We start from the raw sequence: 26,172 nt of genomic DNA, 5'->3' as shown, positions 1-26,172 counted from the left end.
ATAGGTTCTGTGAAGCAGAGTCTTCTTTTAGAGATCCTAGAGAGAATGATGGTTTTTCTCATCCTTTTACCTTTCAGAAACGTAAGTGAAACTGAACTCTCCATGCATGTCACACGTGGAGAGGACCAAGATTCCAACATGATAACTCTTAGGCATTTTAGGAAATACAAGAAGAAAATAGTCAGTTTTCTCTATTGGTCTGATTAGTAGATGTGTCCTTAAATTTCCCTAGCTTAACTGCAAAAAAGGTTTCAGTAATGACTGAGTACACAGTTGGGCTTGGTTTGGAGGTGGTTGCCTCAAAACAACAGCATTGAGTTTATGTTTAAATTGGCGTTGAGCCTGTGAAACTATAGTACAGTTATACCCATGTCCCAGCTTTGCATGGCCCTTCTCAAGAGATTCTCTACACTAACACCTGATAGAAATTTCTAAATCAAAATATCACATTATCTTGGTGTCAAATTCCTTCCATGTTTCTCATTTACCCTTTAATCATAGACTCTTTACTATGACTTATGAGATGCTGCATAAGTGATACGTGTGCTCCGCTGGGTCTCCATATAATTAACAACCCTTTCTTCCTCTCTTGCCTTTTACATCCCAGTAATTTGAGTAATTTTATCTCTTTCTGTGTATGCATGTGCATGTTGGCATGCCCTGTTCTCCCTATGCCACCTTCCTCATTGTTGCCCTAAAAAGTACCTGTTACTGATGGATTTGTCTAATCCTTCATGCAGGTGAGGGAGAGAGAACAGTGAAGACCCTCTGCATATGGCTTTCTACACAATAATGGTATTATTAACATGTGTTTATAAGACCATCCTTCTCTTTGCTAGTTAAAGCATCCTGTATAATTACATATTTTTATCTCAGTGCCTGGCATATAGTTGATTATAAATAGTTAGAAATTGAATATCTGAGTGTTGGAATGTTTTCCAGAAAGATGGCTTACATAATATTCTTCTTTATTTCTCTCTTAATATATTCATCTTCAAGATGAATGAATGCCCCAGTATTTGAGTTTTTGGTCCCTGAAAGAAACAACACAGTAAAAATACAAAATTATCTTTATTAATATGATACTGCCAACCAAGGTTTGCTGCTCTTAGCTTGATCAATTTTAAAATAGTTTAACATCCCAAACAGCAACAAAATTACCACAGATAAAAGAACCAAACCTGTGTGACTATGTTCAGAAAATTCAGAAATGGCAAACTCAAGGAATTTTGATAGATGAATGAATTAGATGGCATTAAGAACTTGATATGTGCACCAGTAGGAAAGAAATTTCTATGACCTCTTCAATTATTAAAATTCTTTTTTTCCCAGCAATTAATAGCATTGAGCTCCAAAAAAGAACCTCAAAGGATGCATTCTCAGCAAAGATTTGCAAATTGCACTGTCTTCTTCAAAGACTCCTTTTTAGTTGAGAGGGGAACACTCCGCCACAGTGATTCCTGTTCCCAGTAATGAGCTCACAACCTCAGCTGTTGCATCTTTATGTGGATGCCAAGTCTACTGGATGATGACTGACATTCTGTCTCTTTCAAATTGCAGGCAGGTCACAAAGAAGGGTATTGCTTAAAACAACAGACTTTCTAAAGCCACAGATGGGTCTGTGGTATCCACAATCCTGCCCCTGTCTCACAAACAATACTTGGCATTTGCATGAGCAGCCTGCATGAGTTAAAAATTGCAAAGTGTCGGGGAATCTTGGAGGGTCTCTATGGGCACCAATGAAAACAGTCAACATTGTCATCTGGTTGTCTCTGTGGAGGGAAGGGATAGCCCACAAGTTTTGCATGCAATATTGGATCAAATTAAGGAATGAATAGAAAATGTTACAGTGAGACCTATTCCATTTCCAATTTATCCATAAGGAGTTCTCATTTCCTAGAAACAGAATTTGTATTATGTTCTTGAATATGAGTCTTAATTAAAACAGTAATTAAACCTTAATGGAGTGCAGTTTGGATTTTTTATTTATTAATATTTATTTTTCAGTTTTCGGCGGACACAACATCTTTGTATGTGGTGCTGAGGATCGAACCTGGGCCGCACGCATGCCAGGCGAGCGCGCTACCACTTGAGCCACATCCCCAGCCCCCAGTTTGGATTTTTTAAAAAAATAAATATATATTTTAACTATGTGAATTTGGAATTTTAGAAATTTGATCATGCATCCAATATTCAATAAAAGCCTATACAGGCCTGGTAAAGTGCTCTGGACAGAGAAGGGAAATGTATTTCTTTTTTACTACCTTTACATATCTCAAAGCTAGAGAAAGTGAAATGTGGATACGAGCATTTATAAACCAACAATTATAATTTGAAAAGCACAGAACCAGATCTGTATTTTAGGAGGATGAAGAGATTAACATTTAATTCTTCCTAAAGAAATCTGTAAATGTGTCAGGTTGTTACATTTTAAAATGCCAACTAGTAGGAAAATTAGAACCTACTTTTAAAGCCCCATAGCTTGATTATATGCCAGCTGTCTGACACAGTTTCCTCATATATAACATAAGAATACTTTCCTTTAACATTTTTTAGATTATGCAAAGTGATTGAAAAAGGCTTTTAAAAAATAGCATTAAGTTCAGGTGTGGTGGCACATGCCTGTAATCCCAGAAGCTTGGTAGGCTGATACAGGAGGATGGCAAGTTCAAAGCCAGCCTCAGCAAAAGTACAGCACTAAGCAACTCAGTGAGACCCTATCACTAAATAAAATACAAAATAGAGCTGGGGGTGTGGCTCTGTGGTCAAGTGCCCCTGAGTTCAATCCCTGGTACCCTCTCCTCCCAAAAAGCATTAAATGTCATACAGAAAATTATCATTAATCTCTCAAAGTGCAAGTGTCCACTGGCAAAGGTAACAGCTATGTCACATTTTGTATAATGCTTACTGTGTTTCCAAGAAGAATTTTAAAAGTGTCTTATTTCAAATTAATCAGCAGGTCTCTTTCAGGTGTAATGGCAGAATTGGATTTCAAACTAGTTCACATAAAAAAATTAATGCACACCTGAACACCATTTGTAAATTTATTAACACATGTCATGGCAGAAAAGACTGACTCAGGAAGCTCAAAGGAGTTTTACAAAATTCTATTCCACTAAAATTCAATTCTGCTCTAAAGTGCTTAGAGATATGCCTGACAAATAGTTGTCACCATGTGACTGTTAAACAAAAATAAATGAGAAAACAAGTAATATATTCCACTGTGGGATAGTCTTATTAGAGTTTATTGAAGGCATTCTTCTTTCATTGAGTTACATAAGAGCCATACTAGAAATCCCAAATTCATTTTTCCATCTTAGAAAACACAGTAGAAAGAGATGAGTTGGCCACTCTCCATAAATCAATTGTATGAAAATTGATCTGATTTTTCACTCACATGTCATGTGCCCGTGCTTGAACAAATCTTTGCATCCAGTAAATTAATTTTACAATTGAAATGTAAGCCCTATAGAACAGGAACTGATGGCTCACTGCTGCAATTACATATACAATACATGTACACTATACTCCATTATTCCAATGCCCAGGCTCTCCAGCATCCTTTTAACAAATTCCAAAAATGATCTCAAAGGAAAACTTCTGCTTTCAACCAAGATAAGTAATCAAAACAAAAAGGATTTTTCACCCAATAAACGATATCTACAAACAAATAAAAACAAATAAGCAAAACCCAAAACAGTGAACATCTTGTTTATTGTGCAAGAGTAAATCTTCCCCACTAAGATCAGAAATGGGACAAGACTGTACTCCTTAACTATTCTATTCCACATCACTTGAAGCTCTTGTTGATATAGAAAGACAAGAAAAAAAATGAGATAATAGGATTGCAAATTCTTTTAAAAATAAATAAAACTGTCTTGACTTACAGGAGATATGATATTCCATACAGAAAAATCTCATAGAATCTCCAAAAAAGTCACTAGAATCTACAAGTAAAAGTTGCTAAAGTGAGTTTATCAAGTTGGCAGAATACAAGTACAATGTATAGTAGATAACTGTATTTCTGTATGGTACTGCTAAATAATAAGAAATTAAATTTTTAAAATGATATTATTTACAAAAAATATCAAAATGTAGAAAATTCTTGTGACTAATTTTTGAAAGTAGCTGGCATACACATACTTTGAAAGCTAGAAGATTTTATTCAGAAAAACAAAGAAGAAGTAAAGAATTGGAGAGATATACAATATTCTTAGATTGTAAAATTCAATATTGCTAAGATAATTGCTCTCCCAGAACTGTCTGTAGATTCATTGAAAATCCTAATCAAAATCCTAAAAGGCATTTGTTGTTAGGAATAAAATCTAAAATGTGCTTATAGAAAATGAACATATCAAGAGTAGTCAAAATAACTCTGCAAAAGAACAAATTTGAAGTACTTACATTACTTGATTTTGAGAATTATTATAAAGTCACAGTTTATCAAGACCAAATAAGACTGATAGGTCAGTGGAAAAGAACAAAAAGGAAATAAATTATCCCAACCATATGTGGACAATTGATTTTCAACAAAGACACAAAGGCAAATTGCTAGAGAAAGGATGGTCTTTATAAGGAATGGTGTTGGGACAGCTGAATACCCAAGCCAAAACAAATAAATAAACAGCTTTGACCCACACTTCCCACAAGGAAGAAGGATCAACTCAAAATAAGACATGGAACGAAACATGAAGTCAAAATTAATAAAACATCTAAAAGTAAACATTAGAGAGAAACAAGTGACTTCGGGTTTTGCAAAAATTTCTTACGTTTGACACAAATCATGATCTTTTAAAAAACAAAGTGATGAGTTGGACTTCATCAAGAAAGAACAAATGCTTGCTCTTTGAAATGCATAGTTGAAGAATGAAAAGGCACACTACAGATTGTAACAAAATATTTAAAAAGCATATGTCTGATGAAGGATTTGGGTCTAGAATTTATGAAAAACTCATATACTTAACACTAGGAAAACAACAAATTCAACACAAATGAATACAAAATTTTAACAAACATTCCAACCAGGATGACATATGGAACACAAATAAGCAAAGGAAAAGATGTTTAACACAATTAGTTATTGTGGAGGTACAAATTAAAACCACCATTAGCTGAGGCTGCTTCTCAGTGGTAGAGTGCATAAGGCCCTGGGTTCAGCCTCCAGCACTGCAAGCAAAACAAAACAAGTATTATGGTTTGGATGTGAGTTGTCTCCCAAAAACTCATGTGTGAGATAATGCAAAAAGGTTTAGAGGGAAAATTATTGGATTATCAGAGCCTTAATTCAATTAGTGAATCAATCTCCTGATGGGATCAACTGAGTGGTAACTGAAGGCAGGTAGGGTGTATCTGGAGGAGGTGGGCAATGGGGATATATTTTGTATCTGACAAGTGGAGTCTCTGTGTTTCCCAATCATCATGGGAGCTGCTCCCCTCGGCCACACTCTTCTATGACATTCTGCCTCACCTCGAGTCCCAAGATGGAGCCGGCTATCTATGGACTGAGAACTCTGAAACTGTGGGCCTTCAAATGAACGTTTCCTCCTCTCAATTATTTTTGTTGGTTCATTTAGTCCCAGCAGGAAAACAAAACAAAACAAACAACCCAGCAGGAAAACAAAACAAAACAAACAAACAAACAAAAAACCCAAAATAACAACAAAAACGGAATAAATCAACAAGCAAATTGAAAACCCAATGACAACAATTACAAAACCCATAAGAGGATTCTCCAAACACAAATTAAAATGTCTATACTTGAAAAGATTGTCTACACGAAGTGTTGATGAGAATGTGGCTTCACTAGAACTCTCCATACTGCAGGGCTGGAGTGTGGAGTGGAAGGGTACAACCACTTTGTAATACAGTTTGGTAGTTTCTTGAAAGTTAAATGTGCCCCTACCACATAATACAGCTACTCCACTCCTAGGCATTTTCTAAGAAAAAGGAGTGAATTTCTCTACAAATATATGTACACAAATGTGTACATGTATATCCCCAAACAAAGCAATCCAAATGTTCTTTGAGAATTGAATGGATAAATGAACTATGGTAAAAATACAATAGGACATACTCAGAAAAAAAAAAAAAAAGGAGAGGGGGAGAAACTTTCAATATAAGGTGCTGATGGGTGGACCAATAATCTCTCATAAGACACAAAGAGGTGCAAATTGTATGTTATCACTTACATACAAATCTAGGAAATGCAAACTAATGTGAAATGGACAGAAAATTCAGTGATGGCTTGGAAACACAGGAAGTGTCAGGAGGGGATTGAAAGGGAGAGGTTACAGATCACAAGGAAACTCATGGGGATGGTAGACATGTGCATTACCTTGATTGTGCCAATGATCTCAGAGCAAATACCTATGTCAGTGCTTACCAAACTGTTCACGTGAATGTGTTCATTCAACATTTACCAACTGTATCTCAATAAAATGGTTTCTAAAAAACAAAATGTTCATCTTAACATATTATGTACTAGTTAGGATTCTTCAAAGACCACAGACACACACACATGGAGAGAGAGAGAGAGAGAGAGAGAGAGAGAGAGAGAGAGAGAGAGAGAGAGAGAGAACAAGGTTAAGGAATTGGCTGAGGCTAGAAATTCAGGCTAGACTTCAAGGTGGCCATTTTGAGGCAGAAATGCTTCTTCTCTGGGAAACTTCAATTTGCTCTTACAGTCTTCAGTGGACTGTGTGAGGCCACCCATGCTATGGAAGCAGGGTAATCTGAATGTTTGTGCCCCAGACATTCATATGTTGAAATTTTAACCCCCAAGGTGATGCTATGAGGAGGTGAAACTTTTGGAAAGTCCTTGAGTCAGGAGGGCAGGAGCCTTATGCATGGGATTAGTGCTTATATAAAAGAGGTCTCAGAAAGGCCCTCACCCTCTACCATGTGAAGACACAGGAGTAGGTATCCGATATGAACCAGAAGGCGGGCCTTTACCAGACACAGAACCTGCTAGATGAGAAATATTAATCACGTCTAAAAAATACCTTCATTGTGACATTGGGACTAGTGTTTGGGCCAATCAAATCATTAGGCACCATAAACTAGACAAATTAACACATATGAATAACTATTGTATAGCAGAGTCATTGAAACACACACACACATCATGAGTTTTATTTCTTCTATTAGGAGATCATTTGGAGTGACATTTAGTATCTGTGTTCAGCTGTAAATAATGAATTTTGAAGTGTTTCCATGCCTCTTAAGTAGGTCAAACATGGCTCCTGATTATCCAGCAGCATATGGTTAAATAAAACACAGTCACTGAAAAATCTTCCAAACTATAGAAATGCATGGAGAACATCATTAAAACCACAATTTAAACTAAATGGGCACAGGCAAAGCAAGTGCATTGAACACCTGTGTATGGAAGACACCTCATGCTTTGGGGAATGGATCCCCCTTCTGATCTGGCAATTTGGCAGCACAGTTGCCTCTTGGAGAGAATTGTGTTTGTCATTGTTCTTCAAGTAACATAACAGGCATTTGAAGTGAACACTGTAGGGGTCAGACAGCCATCCATTTCAACAGGCAAAATTATACAGGCCCAGAAGTTAAAAGTCAGATCCAGTTAAAAACTTAGACTTTAAAAAAAAAAAAAAACTGTTTGGAGTTTCACACTCCATCAGCAGTTAGTCAATTTGGATACAATTAACACCACAGATTAGAAACTATTTGTACAAATGTTGTAAATCCACAACTGTTCAATTATACTCTTTTTTCTAAGTGATAATCTTCTGTCCATTTAATCCTTCCTGCACCCCTCAGAGTAATGACATCCATTCTGGTCTCTACCTAGGGGCTATGTGAAGTAATTGGCCTGGGTGATGAAGCACAGCTCCCAGTTCCCTGTCACAAGGGTGTATCCCATAAAGTGGAAACAATTATTATGTTTGCCTTGTGGATTTAAGAGCGGGAGATGTTGGAGAGGTGGGGTAGAAAGTCAACATTACTCATTTTCTAAATACTCTTGGATCCAAAAATCAATCCCTGATGCATTCATTGCCTAATACTCTGTTTGCACTTCACCTTAGAGCAAGATGTTTTATTTTGCTGTGTTAACTTCTGAGAGACCAAAGACTTAGCTGATTGTCCAGAAGCTGGGGTGGTTGGCTTCAGGCAGAAAAAAAGGTTGCTTTATAAAAAAGAAAAGAACTGTATGTCTTACTCTTTTCAATGTCAGACATAATGCCTGAGGCTGAAGATGGTCTTTTCCTATCAGGATTCTGCTAAAGTCTAAAAGAGTCTAAAAGTCCTTTTAGGTTTGCTGTGAACATGGACTGAATTTCAGACACAGGTTTAGTCATCTTTTTTTTAATATTTTATTTTTTAGTTGGGCACAATACCTTTATTTTATGTATTTATTTTTATGTGGTGCTGAGGATCGAACCCAGGGCCTCACATGTGCTAGGCAAGCACTTTACCGCTGAGCCACAACCCCAGCCCTAGCCAGCTCTTTCCTCAATGTTAAAGTACTGACGAATTTCTAATCAGAGATACAGTTTTACAGCTTTCTCCTTTCATCTATCATCTATCTATCTATCTATCTATCTATCTATCTATCTATCTACTTACCTATATAGATAAATAGATGATAAAGTCTCAAGCCACATCTTTAAGAATTCCCTTGGAGTAGATTCCTAAGGGTTTACTGGATTAAGTTATATAGAAATATTTTAGAGCTGAAATAGTAAGATTGATAAAGAGACTAGACAAAATCTACACATACACATGAATACACACATACATAGATATATGATATTGTATGCACATATTATGTATATAGCATTATATATATAATATTGCATTAATCAATATACATTGGGTTTTATTTGCATTTCATTGACAGGGTGAGTGGATATCTGTATAATATGCTTTTTATGAATTTTGTTTGTGTTTATATCTAGCATAAATTTTAAAAATATAAAATGAAAAACACATGAAACATTTTAAAGTATATTATTGAAAGCACTTTGCCAACATGGATCAAAAAGCTTTAAAAAATTAGACTTTTTAATTTGGATTTGTAAACTTGATTAATAAGTAAACTGTATCATTCCTTTGGTATACTCTTTTGTTATGTTTTAGGAAAGCAGAAGATTTAAAGTATACGATACCTACCTACTCCCCATGCCCTCAAATTCCTGTCACATCACCGGCCCTCTATGTGTACTTTTTGTAACATACCACATTCTCTCTCATATCAAGTGAAACATAAAGAGAAGACGTGCACTAAAAGAGAGACGTGCACTAAAATTTTTATAATGTTTATTTCTGGGTAATTGAATTTGGAGTAATTATAATTACGTTATACTTTGTTTTTAAAAAATGTTTTTGGCTCAACTTTAGAATCAGCAAAAGTTGGTAAACAGAAAAAAAAAAAAAAGAATAGAGAAAAGGTTGAAGATTGGACTCGGTGGCTGTGTTTGGTCAAGCAGGGACCCTTCCCTAGCAGACAGGCAGAGCAGAGTGGTGCTGTGTTGACATGACTCCGGGGTACTGGAGGAAAGATTGTGCACTTCCCTGGGCCATGGGTTGAAGTTCTGAGATGGGCCTCTTATTGCTTAGAACTGCTTATTGTAGAAGCCATGCCTGAATGCCCAGTAATACCAGTCTAATTTGACTGCACACAAACCACCCCCACCCTATGGCAGAGAGTCAAGAGCCAAGCTTGTAAAGATGCTCAGTGCTGATTGAAACAGGGTAGATTTTTTCTCCTGGTGATAATATGGTGGCTTTGGATGATATAGTGGCTAGAACAGTACATTTTGTGGTCAAGATTGTTTCCTTTTATGATTTGTTTTACCTTTATTTGTTAAGAAAAGTGTGGCAGAGCTCAGTTCTTTGTGACACTCATATTTTTATAGGCAGAGATCTGGAAAAGCAGAGTCTGGGTTGGGTCCCAACAGCTGCCTTCTGCTGCTGCCTGACATTTCCCAAGGAGTCCCTTGGGATGGAGGAACAGGTGAATGTTTCAGATGTTGGTGAAGGAGGAACAACAGAAAACTGATGAGCAAACTTGTAAAAATCTCAGTCACTGGGATGGGAGTCAATAAAGTAGGGCTAGAATGTCATCTTTGGAAGAGGAGAAAATGATCTTCCATTGGATTTCAACCATGGAAAGAACATTTTTATTCCCCTCACTATTTTGATTAGAGTGATAATACCTGGAGTGTCTATCTTGATCCTATATGGGCACCACCTGCAGCTTCTCAGTCTCAGCACTATCTAAATAGGATCTGAACACATGGCAAGATTTGAAGACTTAGAGATTAAGTCATGCCAAATTTCCATATGTAATAAGTTATGGAGGGGCATCCATCACACTCTGGACACAATTTAAGTAGGGCAGGGAGGATCTGGAACAAAGTCAAGGAAAATTGACAAAGATTCTTTAAAATGTGGAAAACATGTACAAAGCGGAAAAGGATCTAGCTCAGATGCTTTGGGCCTTTGTGGCCATGAGGATCCATCTCATTCTGAGACCATTTCCCCTTTAAATCATACCTTTCCTCTCTTGTAGCCTTCTCATCTAAATGCTGCTAACTCACGCTGGACTTGATTCCTTCCAGTCACTCTGCCTCTTTCCCTTCTCTCTCCATCTATCTTTCCCACAGTATTTCTCTCTTGTATTTTATTTATTTATTTATTATAAATTGTAAGCATGTACATTTTTATTTTTTGTGATGCTGGGGATTGAACCCAGGGCCTTGTGCATGTGAGTCAAGCACTCTACCAACTTAGCTATATACCCAGACCCTCTCTCTTATATTTAAATTCTGTCCACTACTGGCTCTTTTCCCTCAGGCGTGAACTTACTGGCTTCCTAGAGGAACGGTAATAATCACATAACTCCCTTGAAACTCTATGCCCCTCCTCTTCTATCATATCACCCTTTCCTGACCTTCAAGCAAATTTGGCCCTGTATTGACTGTGTTCACTCACTATTCACAGTAGAGGAACAATTTCAAAAAGGCCGAATAGCTGTGACATGTTCTAAGTATGATCACTTCAAGCTCAGGTAGGCATGAGAAAAAGGCCAACATCATCACCAAAGTTCTCCAAATCCCTATCTAGTAAAAAACTTCAACTGCATCGGAAAAAGTCTATGTCAGAACATAGTAAAACCCCGCAAGATAAATCCAACATGGTTCATAAGCTTCAGATTAAATATAAAATCACCAAATATTGGTATATTACATTTAGCTTTTTCATTTTGATGTCATTCAATCTCCATTTTCTTCTATATGCTCTGTCTGTATTATCATCTTCTATGTACTCTTTTAGACTGTATAACTATGGTCCCATACTCCACTGACTCAATTTTTGCCAAGCTATCTAATAACCCCCCTAATGGATCCATTCAACAGATCCTCTTCTGTCTTCAGTTTGGCTTTACTGTGTGTGGCATCTGAAACTTCTCACAACCTATCCTCATTCCATTTCCTTGAACAGCATTTTTTTCTCCTACTTATCCCTTCTTAGTCTCTTGTGTTATCTTTTTTAAGAGCTAAATGATTTTTTTCCCCAAGTGTTCTCTACTTAGTAATTCTTCCCTTCTTTCACTACAGGAAAGCTTCTTGGCTCTTTTCAGTTATGTTTATAAATATGATAGCATGTGTTTATACTTATACATTTTTACATATATTAATTCCTATGGTTATATATATGATCATATATGCATATGTGTGTATATATGATATTTCTGTGTTTATTGCATATCACACACTTCTGGATCAGATTTCTTTTCTGACATAAGCATGCTATGTACTGTGTGCTGGTATAATTATTATAATTTACTTAAAATGTTTAGGTAAAAGTAGGATACAGTATATTAAAATCTCAGGATAAGGTGATCTTTGAAAGTACATTAGTACCTTCCTATTGTTTTTTTTTTCACTTTGTCTAGTCAAAGTAATTTATTTGGGAGTAAATAATGGTGCACTAGGATATCAAGGTGTGGATTTGGATCATTCTTCTTATACACTCTGAGATATGTAACTTTTGCTGATTTTCCCTCAGCATCTCCCTTCTTTTATGCTTTTTAGGAAATCTCTAAGTTTCCTGGGTATATCACTGGATCATTGAAAACATTTCCCAGGATCCCTTGCAGCTTTCTGTGACCACAGGATGAAATGTGACGTATGGTATGTTAGTAAAAGTGATGCGTGCAACTTCCTGACCATCTCCTTAAATGGCACCTAACTGGCATGGGTTTTCTTCTATGATTATTTTTTTCCTTTTATGATTCTTAATACACATTAGCATGGTGCTAGGAAGCTGGCAGCTTTGACTGTGCAGACAAGACCTAAGGAATGGCAGAACAACACAGCCAGAATTAAACTTGGAAGCTTAAGACAAATTTATAGAGCTTAGTTACCTGTCCATCTGATCCCTGACATGGCTTCAGTAATTATAAAACGGTAGCCAGGTTGCTAATCAAAGAGAAATTCATGTATTGTATCAATAAATCCTAAAAACTTACAATCAACACATCCAAACTAGAAAGAGTTTTCTTTTTTCATAAAACTTTCTTATTTTAAATTCTTTTCTTTGTGATGTGGGACCATATTATAAACCAAGTTATCATCTTTTATCAATGTTTTGGTCAGCTTTTTCACAGCTGTGAGAAAAAGACCTGACAAGAACAACTATAGGGGAGGAAACATTTATTTGGAGTTCATGGTTTTAGAGTCTCTGTCCATAGACTGCCCACTCCATTGCTCTGTGCCCATGTGAGGTAGCACATCATGGTGGAGGGTTGCTGTGGAAGAAAGCAGGGCAAGACCTGGCAATCAGGAAGCAGAGAGAGAGCTTTGGCTTACTGGGTCAAACAATATACCCCCAATGCACATTCCCAGTGACCCATCTCCTTCAACCACACCCTACCTGCCTACCATTAATCACCCAGTTAATCCCTATCAGTGGATTAATGTGCTGATTAGGTTAAGGTTCTCATAACTCAGTCATTTCACCTCTGAACTTTCTTGCATTGTCTCATCCATTAGCTTTTGGGGATGCCTCATTTCTAAATCATCAAAAACACCTCCTAAATATGTCTCTTATCAGTCTCCGCATGGCAACACAAAGGCTATTGCGTTAGATCATCCCTGGTGATCTATTGGGACAGTGTTGATATTTAGTCTCTCTACCTAAATTCTTATCCGGCTTCACTCTGATAATCTACCATTATCTGGAACATTGCATTCCTGAAATCAAATTTATTTATTAGTTCCCTCCTACCTAAACGTTGGACAGCTGCCTATGCTTCTCCTGAACGAGGCTCCCACCTTCCATTTTCTCATCATATCATCTCTGCATTTTAGTTACACCAACCACTTCTTTCTTCTTGAATTCACTTTTCCATCTTTACTTGGCAAAAAAAGGGCCAAGTGGTACCTCTTCTGTGAAACTTCCAGAACATCATCCCATGTTTACTACTTCTACTGGCACATGAAGTTAACCCATAATACCTCCCTCATTTTCTGCAGATTTCTGTCATATTGCCTGTAAAATTAAAATACTTTTATAAATTACTTAGCAAAATACATCCTATTATCCAAACCAGTCCTTGGCACATAATAAGTATTTAGGAAATTTTTGCTGAATTCATAACTAAGTTAATGAGGAAGGGTGATGAAATTACTATTTTTAACAAGTATGAAATACGTTTTTCTATGCTCATTGGAATCATAACATTTTAGAAACCCTAGCTTTTAATTTATGCCTAAAATTACTATTCTGACAACTGATTTGTTGAGAAAGACATTATTTAAGGAATCATTTAGCTGAACATCTAGTACATTAAATTCACCAACTTAAATCCAAACTATCCTGTATTTGTAAACACTATAAGCAATCCAAATGAGACAGATTGACATATCTAAAGTGAAGGGTATGGAGTTTTGATTTGAGGACATGAGTGCTTTCAAATCCTCCTCCTCTTGCTAGCATCCACTTTTTGTGCCTTTGAGATTCCCACCTCTCTGCCCCAAACTTCCCTGTTCTTGGCAGTTCAGACACAGTGCTTTGCCTTGAATCTCTGGTCTGTGTTTCTGCCAGCAGAGGGGTCCCTTGATCTGCACCAGTTTCAATATTCAGCTGCAGGGAGCGGAACAGAGGATAGTCAGTGTTTTTTAATTAGCTGTTATGATAGCAAAATAAAAACTGGCCAACTGACTTTCTGCAGTGGCCTCCAAACACAGTTAAAACTATCAAGATTAATACTGATCTTTGAGAATTGTCTAAATAGTTAAAGATGAGCATCTTTGTACATAAATCTGGAAATATGGCAAATTTTTCAACCAGCACAATTTAGAAGATATACTCCAGAATGCTGAAATGTTGGCAAAATTGGAAACAATTTTTAAAGCATTAAAAGGAAATCAATATAAAATGACATCACCTATGAAATGATGAAATTTCAGTTATAGTCATAAGAAAAATATTCTTAAGAGAAAAAAGTAGGTCATCCAGTAATCTTCAGATTTAACAAACCAAACATCCCTTTTGAAATGATTCTTATGCATTTATGTTGACATTTAGTGCATATTCATTAGTATAATCTTAACTGATGGTGTGATAAAAACACAATGCATGAACACCTCCGTAAGTCAGACTAGACAGACAACATTCATTTAATGTCTATATCAGCATAGCCATCACGACTTGCATTCCTGAACCGTGTAATTGTTCTCATTTCCCATAAAATAATGTGATGTTTCCTTTAAGATAGCATTGAGAAGTAATATTCCTTTTTCTTCTTCTTTTTACAAAAGTTCAGTTACTGGAGATTGAACCCAGGGGTACTGTATAACCTACCACTGAGCTGCATCCCTAACCCTTTTTATTTTATTTTGAGACAGGTTCTTGGAGTTGCTTAGGACCTCTCTCAACTATTGAGTTTCACCTTGAAACCACAGTCTTCCTCAACCAGCCTCCTGAGTCATTGGGATTACAAGTACTCACCAGAGCATCCAGCCAATACTCTTTTCTTTATGTGCAAAATCTATATTCTAATATAAAGTTATAATTTATTTTATACTAGCACGCTTAGAAAACTATTACCTAGACTCTTGCAATAAATTTCCAAAGTTTAATAATTTGATAACATTTAGAATAAATTATAGGATGAGGAATGATAATTAAATTTTAAAAGTTTATATTGATTAAATATGTTAAGAATATCCTTTTAACAATAAGATTTTAAAACTAGGAAAACATTAATCATTATTAAAGAAGATTTTTGTAGATTGATATATTCTTCAAGTTAGTTTTTCAACAAAATGATGCTTTGATGAATTAACTTTCAAAGGGATGACTTTCTTCTTTATGTGGAAAAACCCAGAACCCACCAGGGTATATGGTATGCTTGCTGGTAACTTGAGTAGTGGAAGAAAAATCATGTCTTATAATTACAAATCTGCGTTTTTTCTAGTATAATGCATTGTTTGCATTGCTAGTCACAAAACATAGAAGATATTTTTACACAGCCACATCAATATTTATAGCAGCTTAATTCACAATAGCCAGACTATGAAACCAAACTAGGTGTCCCTCAATAGATGAATGGATAAAGAAAATGTGGTATATATATGCTCAATAGAATATTATTCAGCTTCAAAAAAGAGTAAAATTATGGTATTTGCCAGTAAATGGTTGGAGTGGAGAATATCATGCTAAGAAAAATAAGCCAATCCCACAAAACCAAAGGCCAAATGTTTTCGGTAATATGTGGATACTAATTCACAATAAGCGGGGGTGCACTAGGGAAAAATAGTGTTACCTTAGATTAGGGAGAAGGAAGTAATGGGAGGGAAGAGGAGAGGATGTGGAGATAGGAAAGATAGTAGAATGAAACAGACATTATTATTGTATGTATATATGTGACTGCATGACCAATATGATTCTGCAACATGTGCCCTCAGAAAAGTGAGAAATTATATCCCATCTATGTATGATACATCAACTGTCATGTATAACTAATTAAAACAAATAAGAAAATTATAAAAAAATGAAATGGATAATCTCTAAATCAGCTATACAGTGAGTCTTAAAAATAAGATGAAATTAAGCAAAATGAAAAAACAGAAATAGAACTTATGGGTCAACTCTCAGATTTGCTTCTCTATAGGTTAGAAATAAATTAGTAACTGCAGATTTGAATTTGACAGGATGACTTTCCCTGGCTTTTCCAACACTTGATTTCTACAGTTGATTTCTGTCCCCTTCGTCTGTCTCCTCTCTCTCTGCCTCTGAGAATGTCAAGATTGTCTTTAGACTTTGAGTGGTAAATGTCTGCTTATCTTTCATACATAGTCCAAAATCCAGAAAATGCTGCAAATGGCTGTTTTCTTGTTCCAGATGTACACTATTCCAATAAAGTTTTGGATATTACCATAGAAAACTACTATTCTCTCATTCCATGATCTTTCCCACTTATGCCTTCTTCACCTTGAAATCAGGTGGAGTTAAACAGCAATATGATACTTGAATTCATTTTTTTTTTCTTTATGTACCAACTCTTTGGCATGTGCTTAAAATGTCTTATCAGGGCGGTATACCTTGTAGAATTCCCAAGAGAATCAGCAGCCAGAGGGCATCCTAAGGCCACATGACAGCCTTAGTTTTCAGAACACAAGGTTATTCCACACTCCTTCACATGTTAGGCAGAACTGACTGATACCTTCCCTAGTTTCCAGGACTGGGCATTTAGTCTTAGCAAAATCTCCAAAGTTCAGGATGATATCTGAATCATTATCGAAACAAATTAAAGCTCAAAACTATTTTTCAACATAAAAAAATAGTGTAAGGAACACTTAATAACCAAACAGAATGGAGTTCTAGCAGTAAGTTGTCGCGACCCCTTGCCCGCAAGGAAGACGCAACTCAGGAATCTTCTTTCAGCAGTTTATTCAGGCCCTTGATATTTCTTCTTCTCTCTCTCGGATGCCCCTCCCAGCCTTAATAAAGCATCTCAAGCCCCAATGCGAAGCTGCCACGTGGAGCTTTCTCATAGGGTGGTGAAAAACCATGCGCCAACTCTCCCAAATAAGGAGTTGTTTGTCACAGACCACAGTGGAGCCAGCACCATCTTGTAATGGCGACCATAGTCTGCACAAAAGGCAGAAGCGGCTCACCACAGTAAGTAATGGTAATATTTACGCCTTGGTAAAGTGATTTGCCCTTTTTTAATAGTATTTAAATTGTGGTTTCAAAGAAGACTCTATGACTGGAATGTTGTTGAAATGATGGAGAGACAGACATCCCTGTAAAGTGCTGGGCACTGATTCCACAATGCCTTCTTCCTTTACACAGATATTTAAAGGACCCTAAGCTTTGTCTACTTTTTAGTATCAGTTACTCCAGTTCTTCCTGTCACTATAGGCCCTGATAAGATGCCTGGGAACTTGATTTGCTCCGTGCCTCTAGTGATACTGGTGTGCTGAAGGAAATAGCATATGGGGAACTAGGCAGACCTGCACAGATGCCCGAATAACCCTTGAGCCAGCTAGTTGTGGATTCTGAGCTATTGACAATCAAACACATTGTATATTGTGATATTTAAACCTGTAGAATATAATTGACTGCTTCAGGAAAGAAAGGCATTGTTTTCCCTTTTTCCTGTCTAATTATCTTGAACATTTAATATTAGCATCATCAAAGAAAGATAATATTATTTTCTTCTTTTAAAAGAATTGGGAAGTTTAAATAACTTATCCAAGCTTGTATGACTTACAAATTTGTTCCTTTCTTTTCAGTAGTCATTTTCTTACAATAATTCAGAAAGTAAAAGCTGAACATCCCTCTTTATGGATTCTTAAGTGCTTCAGGAAATCTGCTGACATTATTTAAAGAACATCACTTTTAAGGGTGGATAATATTAAGAAAATATTCTGCAAAAAAATATTCCTATTTTACAAGTATCTTTATTTATGACGCATGTTCTGAGATTGTGATTAAAGTAGTACATGCAAAATGGAATCACAATAAACATTTACTTTGACTTACTATTTAGGCTTAAACTCAGTGTTTCTAAACATACTTAGCCAGTACATGGAGATAGAATCAAGAACGAGGATTTGATTTCCTTATTCTGTGTCCTGTGATCATCCCTTTGTAATATATTGCTTCCATCAGTTACTCAAGTACAGAAGTGATGAACTGATTCTTATTTTAAAATTTGTTCTTCTAATTTAATATAGTTGAAAGGCTTTTCTTTAAAATCGGTGTATTGTAAAATTTACTGTTTCAACCATTATTATTATGCCATAGCTTCCTACACAAAAAGAAACCTAAAATTATAACAAAAATTATAGCAACATCAACAACAGATTGCTAGGTTTTCTAATAATAAGGAAAACCAAGTCTAATTCCTAAAGATGAACTTAATTTTCGACAATGCAGGATTTGATCACTGTTTCAGTCAGCTTTCTCGTCACTGTGACCAAAAAGACCCAGCAAGAACAACTTTGAGGAGAAAGTGTATTTGGGGCTTAGCGTTTCAGAGGTCTCAGTACATAGAGGGCTGGTTACATTGCTCTGGGCTTGAGGTGAGACAGAGCATCATTGTGGAGGGTTGTGGGGGAGGAAAGCAACTCAGCTCCTGGCACTGGAAAGCAGAGAGAAAGCTCTGTTCACCAGGGACAAAATATAAACCCCCAAATCACACCCCCAGTGACATACCTCCTTCAGCCATACCCTACCTGCTTACAGTTTCTGCTCAGTAAATCCATATTAGTAGATTAATCTAGAACTGAGGATAAGGTTCTCATAATCCAATAATTTCACCTCTGAGCATTCTTGCATTGTCTCACACATGAGCTTTTGAGGAACATCTCATATCTGAACCACACCAACTATAGAAATAGGGGAGAATTGCTTGATTCAGACACATTCTCCAGGCATTAAAACCATAGTAAAAGACAAAGATGTAAAGTCTAACATTGGAATTGTTCTCTCAAGGGTCTGGAAATCAATGGGTTCATAGATGGGCTCCATGGCACTCATGAACAAAGTATTTTTGTGGATATACTTATGTGTGCTTACATATATGCATGTGGATGCAGGATTTTTCAGAACAAGAGTGATTGCGGTTTTCATTAGACTCCCAAAGGAATTCATGGTAACTGTTTCACAGGTTCAAATTCAGAAATATAAATATGTATTCTTATCTCTTCCTACTCTAGACACTGTGATTTTCAGATTACCATTTTCTGGAGGGGAAAAAAATAGTAATATTGATATTATTGAGGTTGAAATATATTTTAGTGAAGACCACTAAGGGTTGGACATGCCTGCTAAAACATTAAAAGAACATGCAAGAGATGGATTGGATGAAGTAAAATTATATCCTGACTTAAACAAGTCTAAAATCCTTGAAGACAAGAGCCTGAAAGTCTGATATTTCTTTGAAAAGCAGCACATTTAACTGATAATTGTATATTGCTTTTACTATCATTCATTGTTTCAAGTATGTTATACACTCTTTAGTGACTCAGTAGATATAATCTTACTAAATTCATGAGTATATCCTTTAGCCCCTAAAATGATCAGAATAATACAAGTTTGCTAATCCTTTCCCTAAAAATAGGAAGAACTTTCACCATAACAAAGGCTTAGCATCTTGTTTTAAAAGCTTGCAAATAAAGTATGGTTCAGTTGCCATTCTCAGGCTAAAATTCCTTGGAAAATCATAAGAACTCTTCTTGATGACAGCTCTTAATTTCTCCATTTACCAAAGAACATGCACAAGAAGCCCTTCTTATTTTAAAAAAAGGAATAGGAATTGATTTCAATTCTAGATGATTTTCCCTTAGTGCATGACCAAGCCAAGACATATTTCCAATTAAGGAAGAAAATTGTAGAATATTTTGATTTTATTTTCTTAATTTGTTTAGTGTGGTTAGGATTTCTCAGAATACCTCTGGCTTTTCTTAAATTTATTCCATGCTATTAATAAGAGATTGTATAACTTCAATGATAAATGTTAAGAATGGACCTGTATTTTTTTTGAATTTGGGTAATGAGTACACATTCTCAGTCACATACTCAATGGAATGGATAAAGAGCACCTCATTGTGACAAAATGATTAGAAAGAATGAAGGAAATTATAGGTAAGATTGCCATTTCAGAGGTATTTTTAAATATCAAATAATAAAATCCATTACCTACTATACATACTCTTAAAAATGTATAAAATTATAAAGAATCTCTAAAGATTTTTGTCTGGAAACTTTCCTGGAAATCCAAGGTAAAAGTTAAGGTTCTGATAAAATTGAAGGAAAGGGAAGAACAGATTTTAAAGTAGATGCGTGACAGTGTCTGCCATCACATAGGGGCTGAACCTGGAGCAAGGTATTGAAGAGCAAAAGGCATAGAAGCACGAGGGTCGTGAACAGGGTGGAAACAGAGATTCCAGTTCACTAAGAGCCCCGCAGGTCAAAACCTGCTCACACTAGCATGAGTATCTGGGTTCTCCTCTTTTCTATAAATTACTTTTGGTGTTTTTCTCAAGGAACATAATTAAAATATACCATCTATGTGTTGTTTCTTCACACTAACATAGTGTACTTAGAGACTAAAGCATCTCCACCAGTGACTTTAAGGTATAATTATTCCTCTAATGAATTTACTGTTGACTTACTGTAAACTCCAGAGGAAAATTACATTTCAAAAATATTGTCAGTCTTCATCTGCGTTTTTCCATGGGAATATTCAGTGTTTTTAGTTCATGCTCTTCATGGATGATGCTGGAATCCACGTAGACTCGGCTGCACAAAACTTTCTAGGGCATATGCTGTTGATTATGTTGCACAAACATGTTGGATTGTATATGTGGTCATTTTGAAATGAATAAGTGGTAAGGACTTAACTAAAGCCATAGATTATGTAATGCATTTTATTTCTGAGTCTCATCAGATATATTTTACCCCCAGTAATTGTTTGCTTCTAACTAAAAGTAGGACTGGGGCAAATGCCCATTTTTGGCTAAAAGCAAATTGGTCACCAACCCCATAGCAAGTCATATTGGACACAGATATTGGCAAGAAGATTAAAAAATGGTTACTTGATGACATATAAATATGTGCTCAAGTCCTGAAATTAAACATTTGCTTCTTCAGTATCTAAAAGAAATGAGTCGTCCAAATAAGCATTAGAAATTGCTCAAATTTGAAAATAAAATTGAAACAGTTTTAATTTTTGTAGGTACACCAAAGCATTGCCCACAAACTGTGTTTCATACTTAAGTCTATTTGGGCTGCTATAACAAAATACCATGGACTAGATAGCTTATAAAAAATAAACTTTTATTTCTCACAGTTCTGAAAGCTGAGAAGTTCAAAATCAAGGCATTGGCAAAATTGACTTCTGCTGAGAGTTCTCTTCCTCATAGATGGTGCCTGCTTGCTGCTTTCTCACATAGTGGAATGGGTGAAAGAACTCCCTTGAGCCTTCTTTATAAGAGCACCAATCTCATTCACAAGTACTTCACCCTCTTAACCTAGGAGGCCTTACTTCTTTACAATACCAGAACAGAACATAGTGTTAATTAGATTTCAACTAATTATGATTTTTAGGGGAACACAAGAATTTGGACTATGGTACCTATACACACATGCTCAAATGTGTGTAGATGGTTCTGGGATTAGTGCAGATTTATTGCAGAATCCATTGTTTTCATTCTATTTATTATTATTTTTTAAAATTTATCAGTACTTATTTTCCCAAATGAGTGGAAACAAGAATTACAGTCAGTATAATATGGGGGATGTCTGGAAATTATTTGATATAAAAAGAGTCTATATATGTTGGGAACTCACTAGGTGTTGGTCCTCATACTAAGCATTTTTCATCTATTAACCTAAAATCAAAAAGCTTGCAAACTGAAGTTTTAGGTAATGACAGGATGTCAAATTATCTGATGAACCAGTATTAAGTAATGAGATATATGCTTCCAAGGGATGGTTTGCATAGAACTTAACAATAAAGAAGGCAGGTAAGGATAACATCCAAATGAGTAAGATAATTTGAGAACTTAAACTATCATGCTAAAAGCAAAGTTAGATGGGAGAAGGCTGGAATGAAAGCACTTGTAAACCATTAGTTATGTTGCAGATGGAAAGAGAAGCCACGGATAGATGTGAATAGTGTTTTAATTATGCACAATGCAATGATGATGGTGACATGAAGAGGGAGGCAGAAATAGATGGGAATAAGCTGGTGTCATACCAGGACTTGTATATGGAGAATATGAAATTGGCTTACATTTGTGCAGGCTGAAGCCTTTTCCCCATCTGCATTGCTTATATTATTCTGGCTTCATCAGTTAATTGGAACCATTGAATCTCACCAAGGAATTGGAACTTGAAGGGCTTGAGATCTGTTTTTAATGTCAACTTATTGGCTCCATGAAGCAAATAACCTAAAGTCACACCCTCTTGAAAATGAGAGGCTTGAGGAGTTTGAGGATTTAACTCCTGTTCAGTCTGTTCTTCTTCAGCCTACAATTTCTATCCTTAACCCATGTCTTCTTTATAGATATTTACCACCTGAGACATTGTGAAGGAGTGTTGGATTATGTCTAGGTAATGAGTCATGGGTAGACACGTTTGATTGGTTGTTGAGTTGTGTTTGGTCTAACGATAGGAACATTTAAAGCATGTTATCTACATCACAGAGACAAGTTGATTTTTCATTTTTAATTCTTCTTGGACCTAAAATAACATGGTTAAACATCAAGAATCTACATAAAAATAAATTTACCTGTAATTACTCGCTACTATTACATGTACTGTGATTCTCCTGTGATCTTTCAACTATCTGTGCTACTGTATGTAAATTCTTCCCTGGAAAGATGCATTTGTACACCTGTGATTGAGACAGACTGGTTTTCATTGGGATTGCCTGAAGCTGTTTGATATCAGCCCTTTCTTGTGGAGCCTTTTTTGTCATTTGCTCTCCCTCTGGGCTTTCATTTAATTGTATCTTTTTTATTATTTGGTCACCAGGCAAAAATCAGTGAGCCACAGTTGAAATATGGTTCAAAAAATCTGAAGTTCTGAGTATTTACAATACACATCCTGGAATGGTCCAAGGTAACAGGAAGTGAGGAAGAATCCCATAAAAGAAATATTCAGAGAAAGGGAGCCCCACATTTTGGGTGTAAATTTTGCTCCCATATCTAGTTGATTCTGGAAATATGCTTTCAAGGAATAGATTCAAACCACCTCAACCAAAGACAAAACAACTCTACATGTCAGCACAAGGAAAAGTGGACATGAATAAATGGACCTTTTGTTTACAAGGCTTTTAAATGTCTCATGCACAGTGGTACAATATTGATGGGAACTACACTGCGGATGATGAACAACCCCCAAAATGAAAAATATAATCAGTAATACAAAATATAGATAATCTAGACTCTAAATATTTCAAATAATGCAACAAAAGTAAAAAAAAAAGTGTGATTAGAGGAACAATATCAAATAAAACAAAGATAGAAGCAAAGAGAAAGCAAGTGAGTTGGATGGCCTAAATACACCCCAAACAACAATAACATTAAATATTTTTGGAATAAACAACATGATTAACATATACTTTCCAAAAGGATTAAAAAGCAAGATCTATCTGTATGCTATAAATAAGAATAAGAGAAACATTTTAAATGTAGACCCAGATGGGTTGAAAATAAATGAATGGAGAAAAGATATGCCATGTAAATATTTATCCTAAGAAAACTGGACCTGCATTTCTGGTCGAGAAGTACCATCAGAGATGAAGAGGGATATTTCATAGGACATAAGGACCAATTCAGTTGGAAGACTTAATAGTCATAAATATGTGTCTAAAATGTTAAAGCTGCAGAAATGTAGCAGTTATCAAGGAAATAAACTAGTTAAACTCATAGAGTAGTTTAACACCCATGCCTAGAAAAATTAGACAACAGTTAGTGAAGAAATATAGGATCTCAATAATTTTGTCAATTACCTAGTTGATATTTATAGTTGTCCTTTAGTCAATAACTTAAAAATACACACTTTCTCAAATGTATATAAATTCTCCACAATGGACCCTCTCCTGGCAACAAAAGTAGCTCAAATAAGCATAAAAGACGTGCAAGAATATGTCTTGTGACAGCAATAGAGAAATGAGCAGCTATTAGATTTTGGAGAACACTTGTTTTTCAAATTAAGCAAAATACTTTCAAAGAATTCATGGATCAAAGAACAAACTACAATATAACATTACAAACAGAATAATAATCCAAGCATAACATGAACATTTGTGGAATATAGCTAAAACAATACTCAGAGGAAGTAGTTATAAATGCATATACAAAGAAGATAAGAAAGTTTTAAATCAAAGTCTTAACTTTAAAGAGGTTTAGAAGCTAGCAAAGAATGAAAAAATAAATTCAAAGTAGAAGAAAAAAGGTGAGAAAGGAAAGAGCAGAATCAACATAAAATAGAGAATATTTATAAAGCCATTAGAGCCCAATAGATTGACAAAATTTAAAAACCTTGTCTAAACTACTCAAAAAAAAAAAATAGGGGAAAGAACAAAGCAGCTATACCACCAATCAAAAAGGTTTATCATCACAGATATTACAAATATTTAGAAAGTTAATAATCATTATTTAGAACTTTATATGAAAAAATTTAACAACCTAGGAGAAATGATTAATTCTTTAATGGATGCAACTTACCAACTGGACATTAAATAAAAACTGACAAAATGTCAATTATTTCAAATTTGACAATGCAACAAAATAACTATATAAAATGACACTTAAGGGTTTATTTCAAGTATGAAATGTTTTGTTCACATTTAAATGTCAGTATAGTTTATTACCTCAACGGAATAAAACAGAAAAATTTGGTTTCTGGTAAGGACCCTCTTTCTGGCTTTTAGTAGAGCTCTTGCAGAGAGAAAGGAATGGGGGTGGGGAATGCACATTCTAATGTGTCTTTAGAACACTAATTCTGCGGAGTCAGGAAACCCCTCTTATGGCAACACTTATCTTTAAGTACTGCCTGAGTGGTCCCATCTCCACACACAGCCACATTGGGGGCTTAAATTTTAATGTGTGAATTTAGAAACATAAACATTCAGTTTATAATATTATCTAATGAATTCAATAGGTATACAAAAAGCATTTTAAAAATCAGGCATTCATTTATGATAAAAACTCCCTGGAAATTAAATGCATAGCGAAAATTTCTCAATCTCATAAAGAGTATCAATGAAAACCTTAAACAAATGCTATACTCAATGGTGAAATACTAATTACTTTCTTGCTAAGATTGAGGAAAAGGCAAAATGCTTTCTCCTACCACTTTTATTCAATATTTACTAAATGTCTTAATTAGATTAAGAAAGTAAGAAACCAAAAAATAAGTAAGTAACTAAAGGAAGAAAGGGGCATAATGTTTGGAATTAAAGAAATGAGAATTTTGTTTTGCACTTAATGTAACTCTGTATATGTAAAATTCCAGAAATTATGAAGCAACTGCAGGAGATGCCTAAATCAGCGTTTCACTGGTGATAGATAAATTTCACAGTATTTGTTTGTAAAGTTATTTTTAAGTGAGCATATTTTATATACACTAACAAAAAATTGAAAATTAACAAAATTTTCTCTATAATAGTATCAAAAGTAAAAAAAAAAACCACTTAGAAATAGGTAAAACAAAAACATATTTTTTTCCACAGAAAATTATGAAAATTGCTGGAATAAATTAAAGAAGGTCTAAGTTAATGGAAAATATAGACTAAGAGATTCAGTATTTTTGAAGAGTCAACTTTTCACAATCTGGTGTACAAATTTGATGCAACCTCATAACATTATGGATTTTATTTTTGTAGAGATTGGCAAACTTACTCTAAAATTTATTTGGCACTGCAAATAAACTAAAATAACCAAGGCAATTTGAAAATCAGAGAACTTAAACCACCAGATTTCAATGCTCGGTAAGAATTTGTAGGAATCAGTATCATAAAATGACAGAAATATAGATTAACGGAAGAGAAAAAGATCTATAACTAAAACCTACCATATGAAATCAATTGATTTTCAACAAAGACATCAAATCATCAAAAAGACACAATAGTTTTTCTAATAAATGATGGTATGTTTATACATTTTTATAATA

Source organism: Marmota monax, unplaced genomic scaffold (genome assembly GCF_021218885.2).
Source record: "Marmota monax isolate L192 unplaced genomic scaffold, Marmota_monax_Labrador192_F-V1.1 WCK01_AAM20220418_F8-fsc00003, whole genome shotgun sequence".
Classification (NCBI taxonomy): Eukaryota; Metazoa; Chordata; class Mammalia; order Rodentia; family Sciuridae; genus Marmota; species Marmota monax.
The sequence above is the reverse complement of the archived record's forward strand: the minus strand, read 5'-3'. Positions refer to the sequence as shown.